This window comes from Papilio xuthus, unplaced genomic scaffold (assembly GCF_000836235.2).
Source record: "Papilio xuthus unplaced genomic scaffold, Pxut_1.1 DF826945.1, whole genome shotgun sequence".
Classification (NCBI taxonomy): domain Eukaryota; kingdom Metazoa; phylum Arthropoda; class Insecta; order Lepidoptera; family Papilionidae; genus Papilio; species Papilio xuthus.
In genome coordinates this window covers 220,317-236,441 of record NW_013531704.1, presented here as the reverse complement: position 1 = coordinate 236,441, position 16,125 = coordinate 220,317, and the positions used below count along the sequence as shown (strand labels likewise).

The 16,125-nt window shown below is 35.8% G+C and overlaps 1 protein-coding gene across 1 annotated transcript in view; it reads right to left on the bottom strand.

Annotated features, from left to right (window-relative positions):
- The window catches only part of fz2 (frizzled 2), a 103,035-nt gene that overhangs the window by 46,480 nt on the left and 40,430 nt on the right, over positions 1–16,125 (bottom strand). The window contains exon 3 of the mRNA XM_013316978.1: positions 931–976. The gene's annotated coding sequence lies outside the window, so the exon portion shown is untranslated. The remainder of the gene's footprint in view (positions 1–930; positions 977–16,125) is intronic.

Here is a 16,125-nt window from a genome sequence, read left to right as displayed (position 1 = left end):
TTTATAAATGTTAAAAAAGGTATTGATGATTGTACAATGAAGAAAATAAAAACAAAAGTAAAAAAGAAACAATCGAAATTACTTTACATATAGGTAACTAGTCCCTAATTATAATATTTCAAATTTTATAGCTTTTCTGTTTCTACTAAATATCATTACGAGAACTTAATTGATTTTGTTTGACAATAAATAATTATAAACGTTGCGGCGCGCTGTAGAGCTGTAGGCAATCTTAATAAATATGGAGACATCGTAAATTTTGCAGCAGATTTGAACACACATTAATTGCTGCTCGTGTTCGAGGATGCGAGATGTGATCGAGTTGTCCCCTACTATTTGTTTTCCCTTAACTATGCGCTTATCACTCCATTTTCATTAACTTTAGACAAGTAGAAAAAATAACAATATCTGTGGTGTTCGACTTCTGTGACATATATTGCCATCTCTCATCATTCTCTTTAAACAAACAGAGACAACGCTAAATGTACTTCAATTGTTTGTGTCGCAACATGTATTTAATCTTGGTTTTTATAGTCACACTGCAGACAGGGAACTTCTAACAGGTGAAGTGTTTTCGAGAACTTATAGTAGGAGTTTTCGCTATTAGTTTTGCGAGGATTAATCTGTATGCAAATGAAAGTATTCCGCGTAGTAACGAGACACGGCATCAGTTCGCGACGCGTTCCGAGAAGCGCCGCTAACGAGCGCTATCAGATGCTCGGCGAGCTGGCGACGAACGAGCAGACACTGCCATTGTTTACTAAATGAAATAAAAAGCTTCGCCAGTCAGATAAGTTCACCTGGCAGACTCCTGACCTACCTGACTTATTGAGTCTTCATATGCTGTGGTCCCGTTGTTATTATTTAAATTAAATTGTATGTTGTTATTGAAATGTTATATATGTATAATACATAAAGACTTAAACTTACAAGCATTATTTACAGTAGTCTTGTTGTCAATGTTGGCAGCGTGAATCTGCAACAAAATGAAAGAATTTTATTTATATTTCATTTTAGTTTACACAATCGTTTCAAATTGGTGTATTAATTTAATAATCACGACGATTCATTAATTTATTAAACTAACGACGTCAAATGTTAGTTCTCATGTTTATTACTATCAGATTACACAAATAAGTACGGAACTAAAGTGACACATGAATATTCAATAATATATTTTAGAGTGATTCAACGTGAGTGAGTGCGGGCGACGGTTTTTTGCTTGTCCACAAAAAGTACATCATAATGTATTGGAGAGGCAGCTGGGCCGCGACGGGAGATCGTTTTTTCCAACCATAAATATCAATTCTCACAATCCAACAAAACGCATTTGTATTTATTTGGGTGCAGTCAGGCTGGGGCTTGGCCTTCCTGCGGGCACCGGGCGGGGGGAACACTTCCTTTACTCCTCAACTGATTTGCAAATTCTTCATAAATTTAGAAGATGTTACAAGTAGTACGTTATTTCGAATTCTATTAGTATGATAAATATATTTATGAATAATTAATTATATGTTTCCATTTCAGAGAATAGGTACTGTATATTTTAGCGACCCTTACTCCGAGAAGAGTTCCTTTGCATCTAATCTCCATTACATCAGTAATAAGTTTTTCTATTTAATTTATCAGTTATTATTTATTACTATATAGGCTAGGCTAATAGGGAAGTACCCGTCTAAAGCTATTTACAATCTATAACGAGATCTGTCCTTTGACAATGTTTGGATTTATTTGATGCCATTATATGCAAATGATGTAAGCAACGTTGCAGACAACTTTAGAGCGAGTAGATTTCAAAGCACGCGGGCGCAGTCAAAGGCGACGCTGCGCCCGGCCACCGCAGGCGCGTTAACTTGATTCTGTTTGCATTGCTTTATACCGAATCAAAGCTGGGCAAATTATTTGTAAACATTAGCTTCAGGAAACTCTCGATTTACCCGCGCACGTGCGCGGTGCGGCAGGCGCGGCGGCCATCTTGTTGCCCTCGAAATGGCGCGGAAACGAACACGGCCGCCCGTGACCGACGCTTCGGCGAAATTCTAGATTAATGGCTTAATAGTTAAAGTTGAACTGTTAAACTGGTGAAGTTTGAATAGGCCATCGTTAAGTGGAAAGTAATGGTTCGAATAATCGTTTGTGTTTGGATGTTGGAACTGCTTCGAGAAGCGATTATCGTTACAACTTTAAGTGGCCATTGATGAATTAAGATTATGAAGCAAGGAATATCGCCTTAAGGAAATTTAAGACGCTTATATTTCGAATTAATTTAAATGAAACGAGGCTTAACTTCTAAAACTTTTCAAGACGATATAATAATATTTACATATCAAACTTTCTGGCCGATGCTTAATTGTTTTTTAAGTATTTTATGGGTAAATTAATGGGTTTCAATACTACCTAAGTTTCTGTTCAAAAGAATAAGAGATCGAACTAGACAAAAGTAAAGCTGAAAATAGTCCTCAATCGTAGCTAAGACGACGTCGCAGTAAATCTTATGTTAACATAAGATTTGTTCAGTGCAGCAGTCAACATATCCTTGGACGTATTAATCGGCAGTTACGTCCTCAATAAAGATACGTTGGCATTTCTCAGTTTTATAGTCGTAACCTGTCCGGGCTTGTTTGTGCGAAATTGACGTATGAGGGATGTGATCAGGGGTCATACGGCGCCTCCAAAACGTCGCAAGCCAAAACATATCGACTAGGATCACCATGATAATACTTTATATGGATGTAGCGGAATTAATTTTTGTAATATCACAATATCACGGGACCTTATCCTTAATTCTGAGCTATTGTGATATGTGGTGACTATAAATATAGATCCACAAATTTCTGTTAAAATAATGACTCACGGTCACATCAAATGTCGATTCATTAATAGTAATATTAGACTCCGAAACTTTCCAAGTCAATGGCCACCCTAGTCGTAACTTTTGGCTATTTTCCAATATAGTGCTTGGTGTCCAAAATACCGTTAAATTATAAAGCATTGCTTTTCCACGCTAGACCTCTTCATTGGCGTCATGTTCAACATAGATATATTGTAAGATTTTGTTTGGTATTCATTACTTCTCTACTTTAATGACGAAACAGCTTAAATTGCTTAATAGTTCTATGATATTATACAATGTATTAATTTTATTCTCTCTCATACATATTATATAAAATGTAGGATTCTATCATTTCCTTAATTATAATAACAACAACATTAAGTAACAGCTTCAGGTTCGTAATTAAATATTCTTATATCGAGTATTAAGTGGTCGCCAAATGTGATGTGAAACGGAAACTTGTTTCTGAGCTAAAATAGACTGTATGTTAATATTGTTAAGGTAAAAGTTTGCTTGCTATAACATGTAGTATTTGCGTGTAATTATGTGAAGGAACATGTGGAAATCTAGATTTCACATTCGCGCTAAGTACCCACTCGTTTGATACAAATACGATACGGGAAATGCAAGATTGTAATTTTTAATTAATACGTTAGTGTCGCGCGGAGCCGGCTCAAGTAATTTTAATCAAACTTTATTGCGCACGAGGCGCCAATGGTAATGTTTTCATCGACAAGTTGTTTACTGATTTCACAGGTTTTACTTTATACGTTTGTTATTAAATTAGCATTATTTTTTTATCGTAAGTAGGTCCGGCGTTTAATATCCGAATGTAAGTTTCCACTGCCTAAACACTAACACAAAAACACTCTGTGATATTAGTTATTTGTCAAAAACCGAACATCAAAAATAAAAACGTTTGAAATGAAGAAATTATGAAACGAATTTCATGGTTCATAAAATCGCGCATGTAAACATCTTGTAAAACTGTGCGTTTTTTTAAACGGCTTATTAGATCGGAGTCGTAAAACGATTTTAACCGCGTCGCTCGGCGTTTTTCTAACTTTTTGTGCTAAATTCTAAGCGCATAAGGATGTGTGGTGACGGCAAAGGAGCGGGTTCGGCCGCGGTGGCGTGTGGTGCGGGCGCGGCGGGCGCGGCGGGCGTCGGGATGCGGGCGGTGGGCGGCGGCGGGCATCAGTAATTACAGGTCTGGCCTCGAGAGGCTCATTGCTCATTAATATGGCCTTAATTGAGCCCCACCTGAGTCTCTACTAATACACTCGTGCCTCGGAAATTTTTCTTTCAAGCTTAGATTTTAGAAATTCATACGGCGAATGAAAATGTTTGACTTCGTAGTTTGTTTTGCGTAAACGTACACGTCTTTTGTTGGTCGCCGGCTGGGACTGAACTCGGAATTACGAAGTCGTACTTAATTAATATGAAAAGATATCAGTATAGTTTTATTTAAAGAAATGCGATGATATGTTTTCTTTTGCCGGACACTAATATTGGTAAAGGGATCTCTAATACTTCGAAATATTACTGATATTGGCAGCGATATTTTCGTCGCAGAATCATAGAACGTTGAACGTTTTTGGTAGCTTTCTCCATGGAATAGTATTATTATATGTAACTATACCTGTATGTGAAATCGCATAAAACACAACATCCGCTAGTTAGGGCCGCCAGCCGCGCCACGACGTGCTGGGCCGGAGAGCAGGGAAGACGCGGTGTAGATGTTATCTTGGAATCGATGGACCCGCGTTGTCACTCTCAGTCTCCTGTTACCTTTGTACTGCGGATATTGTGACGAGCGGTAGCGGGTGACTAATCTTGTGAGGTTTATTTAATGTCACCTTTTTACAGTAATGCCAACTGATGAAATGAATAACACTTTCTTGATACCTAAATAGAATTATATTTTTATATAATTCTTGGAAATACTTCGAATCCTTATAAGCCAGAAGGTACATTCGAAGGTGTAAAATAATGTTTACAATGCACAGAAAGGTTTCAAATTTTTCCCAAACATTGTATACAAATGTTTAACACAATGTTGCAGAGAACACTTTCGTCAAAGACAGCATTCTGTGAACCGCTTCTCCTGTCACTACGCTCTCAGTGTAAACTCGACCACAAAAAATATCTCGTGTTACTACTGCATTCGTTTCCGTTCGGAGTTTATTTGTATGTGTAAAACAAAGTATATAATTACTCCATTCCCCAAATAATCTCCATATAGATGTGAATGTGAGGTATTAACTGACTTTATGTTTATGTTACCGGCAAATAGTGTACATCGTCCGTTTGTACTTTGCCTACGCAAATCATAGATTTGCTAAATTGTTTTGGCAATTTGTAAAAGGTGACATTTCATTGGTCGTTGTATTGTCATGAGTGACCGACAATCAACGAATCATTATTGGCTGAGGAGAGAATGACAGCCAATGAAGTGTCTGTCACCTTTACTGTGCGAATTCATTCGATATGCAATTTAATGAGTCTCTACGATTTATCTAGGCAAATAACGGATGCAGGAGTCCGCGATTTTCCGGTAACATTTATGTATAGTGTAGCTTTACTTTATCCGCGGCGTGGGCGTAAAAAGTCAACATCGCTTATCAAACTATAAGAGCCGTAGGAGGGAGTTAAGAAAAATAATCATTCTTTACACCTACGTAATTTAAAAGAAAGTGTAAAGAAATAAGCTTTTAATATACTTCGCAGTTAAACAATAAAATGAGAACGATAGATTCGAGTGAATAAAGTTGTTAAAATAAAAATTGTCAGGTCTTTTTACCGTCGCGTTGTAAAAATATACAGAATTTATTTTATCATCGTTTATCTGCGAAGTAAATGACTAATAGTATGAATCGCAACGTATATTTCTTTGTATTTCATGCAATAAATTAATTTATCATTCGTTCAATAACAAAGCGTTGGACATATTTTGTCTCATGAACACACAAGTCCGTGGTCGTCTGTCACCTGATAACATCTAAATCGCTTCTCACTCGGCTTATTAATATTTCTATATCCGTCCATTGACATTTCTGACTATGGAATGTCGTTTCGTTTTACACAAAATTATTAGAAATCATATTTGGTAAAATCTTCTGAGAAGTATTGATGATTTTAGATTTAATCTTGTGATAAAATTATATTTGTAACTATTGAAGATTTTGTTTTTTTTAATTTGTTTATGATAATTATGATGGCTCATCCGCATACGAGTATGTAGATGAGACACTCAAATACTCACATGTCAGTTTTTTGTTAAGCTGTAACAATTTTGAAATAAAAAAACAATGAATTGTTTTGATTCTTTGTACGTCAAAGTTTGTTATTATTTCTGACCAATATTTAGTTCAACATTTTCAACATCTCATCTCTATAATTGTGGCATAAAATTCAGAAAAGAAATCTTATAATAAAAATTTAAAATAAAGTTATAAAGCAGTATAAAGTTGTTTTATGTATCCCCATCGAGTTTGTTCGGACGAAGGTGAAAAATGGCGGTGTAAATTTACTCGTTAAATTTATGGATCAATAAAAAGTAATGCGGAGACCAACTTTGTAGTGGTTATCTTATAGTCCCACTGCTTCTGCGAATAAACTGCGCACTCCTTAAATATAGTTTTCTAAACTTGAACACAGTCATAATTTGTTAAAGTTATCCAACTATAGAAGGATCGAAATCTAACTAAAAATCGAATGGATCTAACGAGGGAACATTTGTTTTTTTGTATAATTTATCTATTAAAAGCTTTATAATGAAGAAAAATATTTTATAAAATTTATTAATAAATAACACATTCGAAATAATTGTTTGAAAACCATAATCGACATGGAGTTGTTCATAAGCGGTGCATCGAGTTAACATCTCATTTAGAATACAAGTGCAGCGGTCAGCCACAACCAATGCTGTGTTAGCTTTGCACTATACATGTCACCGACCGCTCATGAATGTCGCCCATTTGAAATTTGCCTAGGCAAGATGTACACTCGAAAATAGCATATCAAATGAATTCATTAATATACTAACGTGTTTTACATATTTTGATACATTTACAATTTTCGGAGCCTTTACAATATGCCTAGGCACATTTTAAACGGGGTGCTTTCACTATCTATCGGTGACTTGAATATACAATTTATCATCACTGAACGACACTAATAAATAAATATAATAAAAAATACCTAGATTTGGCTCACGAGGTTATCGCCATGTGGCGTATGAAATCGACTACCATTATTCCGATAGTCGTATCGGCAAATGGACTGATAGCGAAGAGCTTCGACCAACATCTCAAGAAGCTCTCGCTAAACAGTTGGATTAAGGGCCCGATACAAAAGGCAGTTATCCTAGAAACCGCGCGCATCGTGAGAAGGTTCCTGTCTCTGCAGCCCTGACCACTGGTTGTTTGAGTCATGGGATTCCGCAGCCGGTGGTGTTCTATTTTTAATATAATATGTTTTGTATATATACATATATATTTTATATGAAATGTATTATATTAGAAATGTATATAAATAAATGTATACCTTAAATGTAATAAATGATAATAATTAAATAAATACTTAATGAAAAATAACTTGGAATATATAAATTCAAAGGTTTTAACAAAGACATGCCGACGCAAAGCGAATAGCAAGGAGGCGGGCGGGCGGTACAACACTCGACAAATTATACGCCCAATCGTTGTCGCGCTTAATTACTCATTTGTTTGTTTTCTTGTCGAATGTATGTCTTATACAAATAACTAGGATTTAGTTGAACATACAACGTGTTTCTAATCAATGTAAATAATTAAAGGAACATGGAAAGAAAATTCAGTTAGATAATCTACGTTATAACTAAGTCTGTGTAAATTATTTCTTTACTTATTTGTTATTTGAGATCTTTCGGATGATAAAAGTTAAAAATTGAGTAATAAGTTTTCACAAATAACGACTATTGATCCTACACAAAGAGAAACACATAAATTTAACACAAGTCAATCCTTACCAAGCCAAATATGTGATATTATACAAATATTTGGAAATACAAAACGTATATTTTTAAATTAGCATACGACCGCGTGAATTTATCGATCATAATCTACACGAACACCATAAAAGTCAGAGTTCTCATCAAATGAGATTATTTATGACTAAGTTCCAAAACCTACGTAAGAATTAATTAATAAAACCATATCCACACATCGGGACAAACATAAAAAAGGCCGACAAACAAAAACTAACCAAATTGGATATTATGTTTATTCAATTATTCAAATTCGATATTTGATACAAAACGATTTGGTTGTTTTGTAACGACGTTATGTTTTGCTTATTTTGTAATAATTTTCCCGCTCGTTTTATCATAACATCTAACTACCAATATATATATATCTATACGATGAGTCAGGTTGTACTTATAAGGAAAAACAAAATCTCTAATCTATACATTGCAAAGAAAAAAAAATGAAAAAATATATTATACATTTTTACATTACCTTTTTTATACTGTTTGTTTTCTGAATATTTACAATACCTATTAAAGCTACAATCTATGTTATATTATATTATTATATAAAGACCCATTTCATTTTTTTTACATTTAAAAATGCTATATTTTCCCTGATTAACAGGAATATTAACCATTGTCATAAAAAAATCTCAGTGAGAAGCCGGGCTGGACCGCTAGTTAAGAGAGACTTTGGACATTTCGCATCCCGAATACATTATTATTCAAAGGAAGTATAAATTAAATGAATGTAATGAGAAATCTTACAACGGTAACCACAATGGTGTCGGCAGGACGCGCGGCGCGGTGCGGCGCCCCTGCTGCCGCTGACGATATCCAATGTGCTACTAATGTCTGGATCGCATGACGCCCTGTGTACCCCCACTATCCCATTTCCCTCGGAAATACCTCTAGTATTTATACTTGATGAGGTTTTTTCGCTTTGAATTAAATTGTTTTAAGCTAATAGCAGAACGATTCATTTTACTCTATTCGTTTTTATTACTTAACTAATTTTGGAAGAGAACTAAGTTATTTTATGAAGCACGCGCGTAAAGCTTCTACAAAAACCTGTTTACTTCGGTTTACAAGATCCTTTGATAGAAAGTACATTTTCATAGTGTTGTCTATATTAATATCACTGTAAATGTTTGGCGATTTATCAATCAGCAGACTGTCTTGGAGCACGCACGTTGACGGCGGCAGCGCTAACCAGGTCATGTGGCGGGGCCTAGTGCCGTCAGTGTGGCACCGCGCTACATTACCCTCGCCTAACTAGTCACCAAACGTTATTTATACTTTATTAAAAGTTAACAAGCTTACTGTATTGGCGTCAGCGGAAAAAACATTAAGATAAGTCGATGGAAAATAAAATTTTATCGTTTTTTCAACCATATATGGACGTAAATACTTTTACGATCAATTTTTATAAATGCTTTATAAAAGTACTGGCATTGTAAGTGTTCAAATAAAGGAGTCATTTTGTTCCATAGATTAACAGAGATGATTTAAAGTTTGTAACATTTGTATAGTAGTAAAAATTAAAATCCAAACTTGATCCACAAGCGTGAGCCATCGTCCGCTATCGCTCATGCACCATGTCACGGTGTTATAACGCCGCGTCGCAGGTCGTGGGTGCACTGTTCAATCAATATATAATTAATATCAATAAGGCGACAGACAGACATACAATCAGTGCCGGCTGCCTGTCGCCGCAGTCCGCTGGTCGCTGGCTACACGTCCGCTCCATCGCGCGATTGTTCATAATTTGTTATTTTAAAGCGTCACGTCCGATTATGTCGAAACTTTATGGTCGCATATATTATAATACATAATTATTTGATTAACTCTAAACGATTTATATGTTTAACACTTTGCTTAATGTTGATGAAATTAATGGTTGAATAAATTATAAAAAATATGATAAAAAAGAATAATAAAAACTGCAGTTATCTTTTCCTATAAACTGACTGCAAAATCAAGGTAATTAAATTGAAACCGTTAGGTACTTGTTTATGACCAAATGTTAACTAATTAATGTTATTGAAATGAATCAGAAATCCAAATCAATCTTTTTTCCAATGCATTGTTTTTATATTACTCAAAATTATAAAGTGAACGGCTAAAGAGGGCGGTATGTTTCACTCAGTTCGGGGATGCTAGGCGCCAGTAATTAGGGGCTCCCTTTCATGGAAACCCCGAAAAGCGCCTGAATACGACTCGTTATGAACACGCCTTGTCTTATTTTGATTTTACCATTGCTGTTGCTGTGGTTGAAATTTTAAAAAAAAACTTTACCATTGCTATTTAGCTTTAGAGTTGTGTCAATAGTTTGTAAGGAAATAAAAAGATTAATTAAACCGAACACTTGATATATTTTATAGCTTTGTTTATTTCATTTGTTAAGTTTCACAGAGAGATAAACAAGTTAGAGTTGGCAGTGAGCTGGTTCCTATCTTGTAGCTAATTTAAGTTGCCAGCTAAGTACATAACAAGCATTTAAACTTGGACCAACTCCGCCAATAGATGGCGCCGCAAACATTTTAACTGTAGTTTGGAAGTCTGCATCTCATTGCTGATGAATTTAATGGCCAATTGTAAGATGCCACTTGTCTTGCTAGATTTAGCTTAGCGCTTTAATGCCTAGATTCTAAAAGTAGGTACCCTAAATAGATGTTCGTAATCCAAAGATCAATTAAGTTTAAGATTGTAGCATTGTCTGAACATAATATCGTTGAAAAATATATCGAGAAAAAAGACTAGAATACGAAAGTAAAATGTACAGAAGAAGAAAGATCTAGATTTTCATTTAGGTCACAACAACAATTTACGGCCAGTGTCCACCGAGGCGACGCTTCACTTGTTTTGTTTCCTTAAATTATTAAAAAAACAAAAGAAAGTTTGTACCGCGCCGCCGCCCCACTGCATCGGGCATCGCTTTGTGCGCGCCAACCTTTTGAAAGCGGGGCCACGCTGCGATGAATGACAAATTTAATATTCCACGGGCCAAAGGCGACAAAAATATAAACTATTCACGACTACTACCTATATTTACATCTGCAGAAACAATCGCTTTTAAACAATCCAGCTTTTATAAATTGGAAATGTGTTCCTTTTTCATTTAATCTGCTTCAGATCAAGTGTACTCAAATGAAAAGCGATTATTGTAGATTACACAAAAACAGATAAATATTCATCTGTTTAAAGTTACATTTTTTCAAGGACCTTTAATTTAACTTGGCGACTTATAGAATTTGGCGTTTGAAGTAGGAACAATTGTAAAAAATGTCGCTGTAAGTGTACAATGTGAGACAGCCAGCAAAGAGTGTCGGTCCCCGAAGCGCTGGCAGCGCTCCAAAGCGCTTACACAGGAAACTAGGGAACTACTGCAACAATTGTAAACACGCTGAATTCGAGATGTTTGAATAAACAGTGGCTTTTGCTTTTTAATATAAAATATGACGGTTAAAAGTGATTACCAACTTTAAGTTGGCGTTACCTACTGAAATCGAAACATACTTTCGTGGATGGCGATATTTCTATGGCTTCAAATATCTACAATAGACCATGTATCAATTTAATAAAATAGGATAAAAGGCTGCAACTTATCAAGTTATTCGCAAAGTTCAGTTAAATCCCTGAGCAGAGATAGAGAGCGCTTTACTACTCAGATTTGAGCTGACAAACAGCGCCGCTCGTAAAGTGGACCGTTTTAATGACGCCATTTAGAAGTTTATTCGCATTATTTCTAGATGTAAGTCCCAATGTTCAAGTTCTAATAAGTATTTAGCTACTTATGCCTTATAATTTAGAACAAAGGCGCTTTACGTCTCTATTTATTAATCTTTTTAAATCTTAAAGATTTTTAAGTTTGTATCTGTTTGTACATGACAGATTTGACTCTCGAGAATTATGGAGTTAAATAAAATTTAAGGTAACCTCCTTGACGTTATATATCTTAAAGGCGATTCTTGTCCACGGATCTTATACTAGGATCACTTATGATGAATCTCCTTAGAAAGTAATCAACTGGCAAGGAACGAGGTGCACAAAGACGTTGTGCTAACTGCGGCACTCGGCAACAATATCCTACAATCGGATTACGAGTCGTGATTACATCGAGAGCCCCGTATCGATATTGAATCGAGATCAAAATCGATTCTATCATAAGCTCCCACAAGCCGAGTCGAGAGAACCTGCCTGATTTGTAATTACCTTTTGAGAAATGCTTTGTGGCGTGCAATACCTTTTAAAATCCTTTGATATACTGACACGTGTTTAGCTTACTCTTTCATGCAATACAAACGTTTCAGGATTTACGAAAGAAATTAGAGAGAGGGAGAGAGTGAGAGAGATAATAAAGAAATTAAAGACACATTTTCTGTGCTTGTACAAATGTAATGAAATAACGTTAATAATACAAATAAGTAGGGATATTGTGCATTGGGTGCGGGCAGTCGGTCACTGTGGTAAGGAGTCGGCTATCGGCTATCTTAATGCCCACGCCCCGCGCACCGCACCCCGCGCCGCCACGCGCCCTCGACGCTAACCCGATGCTCCCGGAGATAACATAGTTTGTCATAGATGAACGCATTTACAGACGGTATGCCAACAAAGACAAGTTTCAAGACGGTGTAGGAAGCGAACGGGACATACACGAAGCTTTAGAGGTTAGTTCGTAGTAAATCTTAGATTAATAAAGTGTATCTACGTAGATATAAGTACACGAATTCCTTAATAGTTCTATGAAGATCGTATATAAATTTTAAACAGTGGCAGTTCTGTGTAGCGTCGAGGTATACTCTGTGCGGCAGCAGTAAGCAGTAGTCTCCTGCCCCGCAGTCGCCGTCGTCTTATCTCGCGGAATTATCTCCGGCCAGTTATCTGCGCCTTTCGCTAACTCCTGTTCAAGCCATTAGTTAATATTAAAAATTGTACGGCTTCGGTGAATAACTCGAATAATTATAGCGTATTTATATTTGTACTGTATTACTCCAAACTCAGTTAGACACTGTTTAGTTAAATACAAGATTTAACCCATTGACAGCCGATCTTTGATGTTATGGACGTGAACGTTTGCCACATTGCAGTAGAACTATAAAAGGGTATATTTAACCCTTAATCATCCTGTATCACCCAAACTGATTCCATTATGTAGTGTACTTTAAAACGGCGGAGAATTTAGTTAATAGTTTTACATGGCATTACATGTGGTGCAACACCTGGGTGTCGAGACATCACACGTCAACCGGCATTAAAAGATAAAACCTACAGCCTGGAGGCTCAGATTATAGTCCCGCGGTCGACACAAAAGCGCGTCCATTGTGCACGCACAAAGTGGGAAAATCCCTTAAGTACGTCAAAACATTTGACACTTTAAGCGACGATAAAAATAGTTCGTGGAATTGTATTCTATTGGGAGGAGGTGAAGGGATTTTAATAATGTTGTCATTGTCACACAATACAATGATTTAAGCTTTCAGCTTAAGATAATAATTGACGACTGTCAAGTACAGCTGTCATTGCTTCCTGTAACTTAACTAGTGATATTCTTATTTTATTCAAATCTAAACTCAATTAGGTTAGATTTTTATTTATAGTATTTCTAGTTATAGTGACAATGTTTAATTATTTTAGTTTATTGCAATTAGTGTTGTTTAATTATTGGTTTCATTATAAATTGATAATAGCCTTAACATACGACATGACATTTCTTTTATTGCTGAGGACTATAATTCCCTATCCGGGCGTCGCCGCATGCAGTTCTAGCTTGGCACAGCAGCCCCTTCAAAGTGTTCCTATGCTACATCTTTGTTCCCACCATATGTCTGGTAGATCTTGAAACATTTATGACTTCATTTTTTAATAATTATCGAAGAAGAACATTATGTTAGTGTCTTTAAAATACATAAAAACATGTGTGATTTTTAAGTTCAAATCTTGATGATGACATAAATGATTATCCTTGACTGTCAAATGGAAAGAGAATAATATTTTGGGTCGAGACTGGTAGGGACGTTCCGGACGTCTCCGGTTTAGGACGACCGCATTTCCATGAAAATAAAGTCCTTACGTGGCTTTATTGAATCATTTGAAGCCGGAATATATTCCGTTGTGCGTTCCTGTACTTTATGTGGGACGTCTTATAGAAATATAGGCTTGTTTTCCTTCCCTAACAATTTTGTTTGCGATATTTTTTATTGATGTAATATGATACGAGGGTTATTGATTCCGACTCCATCGATAGTAATTTTGTATAATTCATATACTTGACTGTACTGTGGTTATAATCATAAGAAAAAAAAACAGAAAGATCGCATATGTACGTTTTTGTAATTGACAATTTTGCCTGTATCAATTTAATTTAGTTTTAATAAGATTATAATAAAAAACCTAGTTTCGACATTATCACAGCTTCAGAGTTAATAAACTATGAAGACATTTACATTTAAATATGTATGTGACAACATTTCGATAAGGAATAGTTTAGAGTTAGCGTATGAATAATGTATGCAGTGGACAACGGCAGAGATAGCGTGAGGTCCGGCGCCTTGTCGCAAGATGGCGTGGGCGCCCGGCTGACAACTTATCCCTTCTTGTTTGTTTCGCGCCAACGGCAACTAATCGATACTACAACGCTATTTTGACAATCTCGATAGTTTTATTTTATTTATCGTTTACGGTGTCATTGGCTAATTGACTACTGTGTAATAAATTAATTTCGCGCTAAAGCTTGTGACACCATATAATTTACATTTTGTGTTAAAAATAATTTTTGTGATTGCTTTACAGATTTCGAAAGTATGCAATGAAATTAAAAATTTTAGTCATAAAAACTGTAAAATTGCCGGCGAAAATTACAACATTGAATAATACGTAAGTTCAAGTTTCTTTCGTCTCTGTAGCAACGCCCGTGGTCATAATTAATGGGGACATTTTATTCAAATACAAACTATGTAATTTTAATGACCCGAGCGAGATCTCATACAAAATAACCAGGGATCCAGCGGGATCTGTAAAGTGTCGGAGAGCGCAGTACAAGTCCATGTTGCTATTGTAATACGTTTATGAAGCCGTGGAAATTAAACCGCGGATAAAGCGGGCATTCGACGCGTCGCTTTAATGAATCTAGTATAGTGGCGAGCGGCGAGTGGCGACCTCTAGCTTATGTTCAGTCATTATGAAAGATAACAACCCGCCAGTTGTAAGCACCTGACTTTGAATGTGTAGGTACCATGTTGACAGGAGTGAAATTTACAAATTTTTAATGATATGTTTTTACATTATTATCCCTTGACTGTGCCTGTTCATTTATATTAAAATGTAACTGAATTATAATCTTATATAATTATTCGTAATTACCTTTGTTTTTTATGAAAAATGTATTTAAAAATTTTTTGTCTAGTTCAACTTTAAATATAAAACTGTCAAAAGTATGCCACATTGTAGTTGAACTAAAAAATTAAAAACAAAAGTATCGTGTGACACACAACCCGCATGCATAATTCCCGCCATAATTCAAGTGTCAAAGTGAAAATGGCGGCATTAGTTCGGCCGCATACATCTCCGCTGCACCGCACCGCAAGCCCTGGCACAAATCCCGGTCCGCGCTGTCCTCTGCGCGTTTATCAGCCACCGACCACCCAGCCAACAAATATATACTCATAGCACACAATATTTTATCGCTATAAAGTAGACTGTAACTAATCCTAGTATTTAAATTAAATTCTGGAATCTATGTTATCTTATTGTAACGTCAGATAATCATTTAATAATGAATTATCTAAAATCGCTCTATATAAGGCGTGGCTATAAGACGTGGTATTTTGTGCCTATTGGATTTTTGCCATTGTGGCGCTGATGGTAGCGGTTTGTAGCGGTGGTTTAAATTCGAACTAATAATATAGATAGATTTATCTGTCAAGTAACATCAACGGGAACTTTTTAAACGGAACGAAACAAAAGCTGTAATTAGCCACCAATCGCCTATTCATTTATTGAGATCAGTATCTAAGGTGGACTAACTGGGCATGTATTTATTACTTCAGTCCATAAAGTAAAAATGTTAAATTACTTTATAAATTTATCAAAGATTGTAGCGTTCTAGTTATTTAGATTGAGTCATAACATTAATCATCGTACAATAGAGAACAGCAGTTTGAATTGAATTCAATCGATTAGTTTACTGAGCAAATGTCTGAATATTTATTAGTCCATGTTATCGGAATAACAATGGATACGAGCTGGCGACGGAATGACGTCTTGTTGACTGTTTCCACTG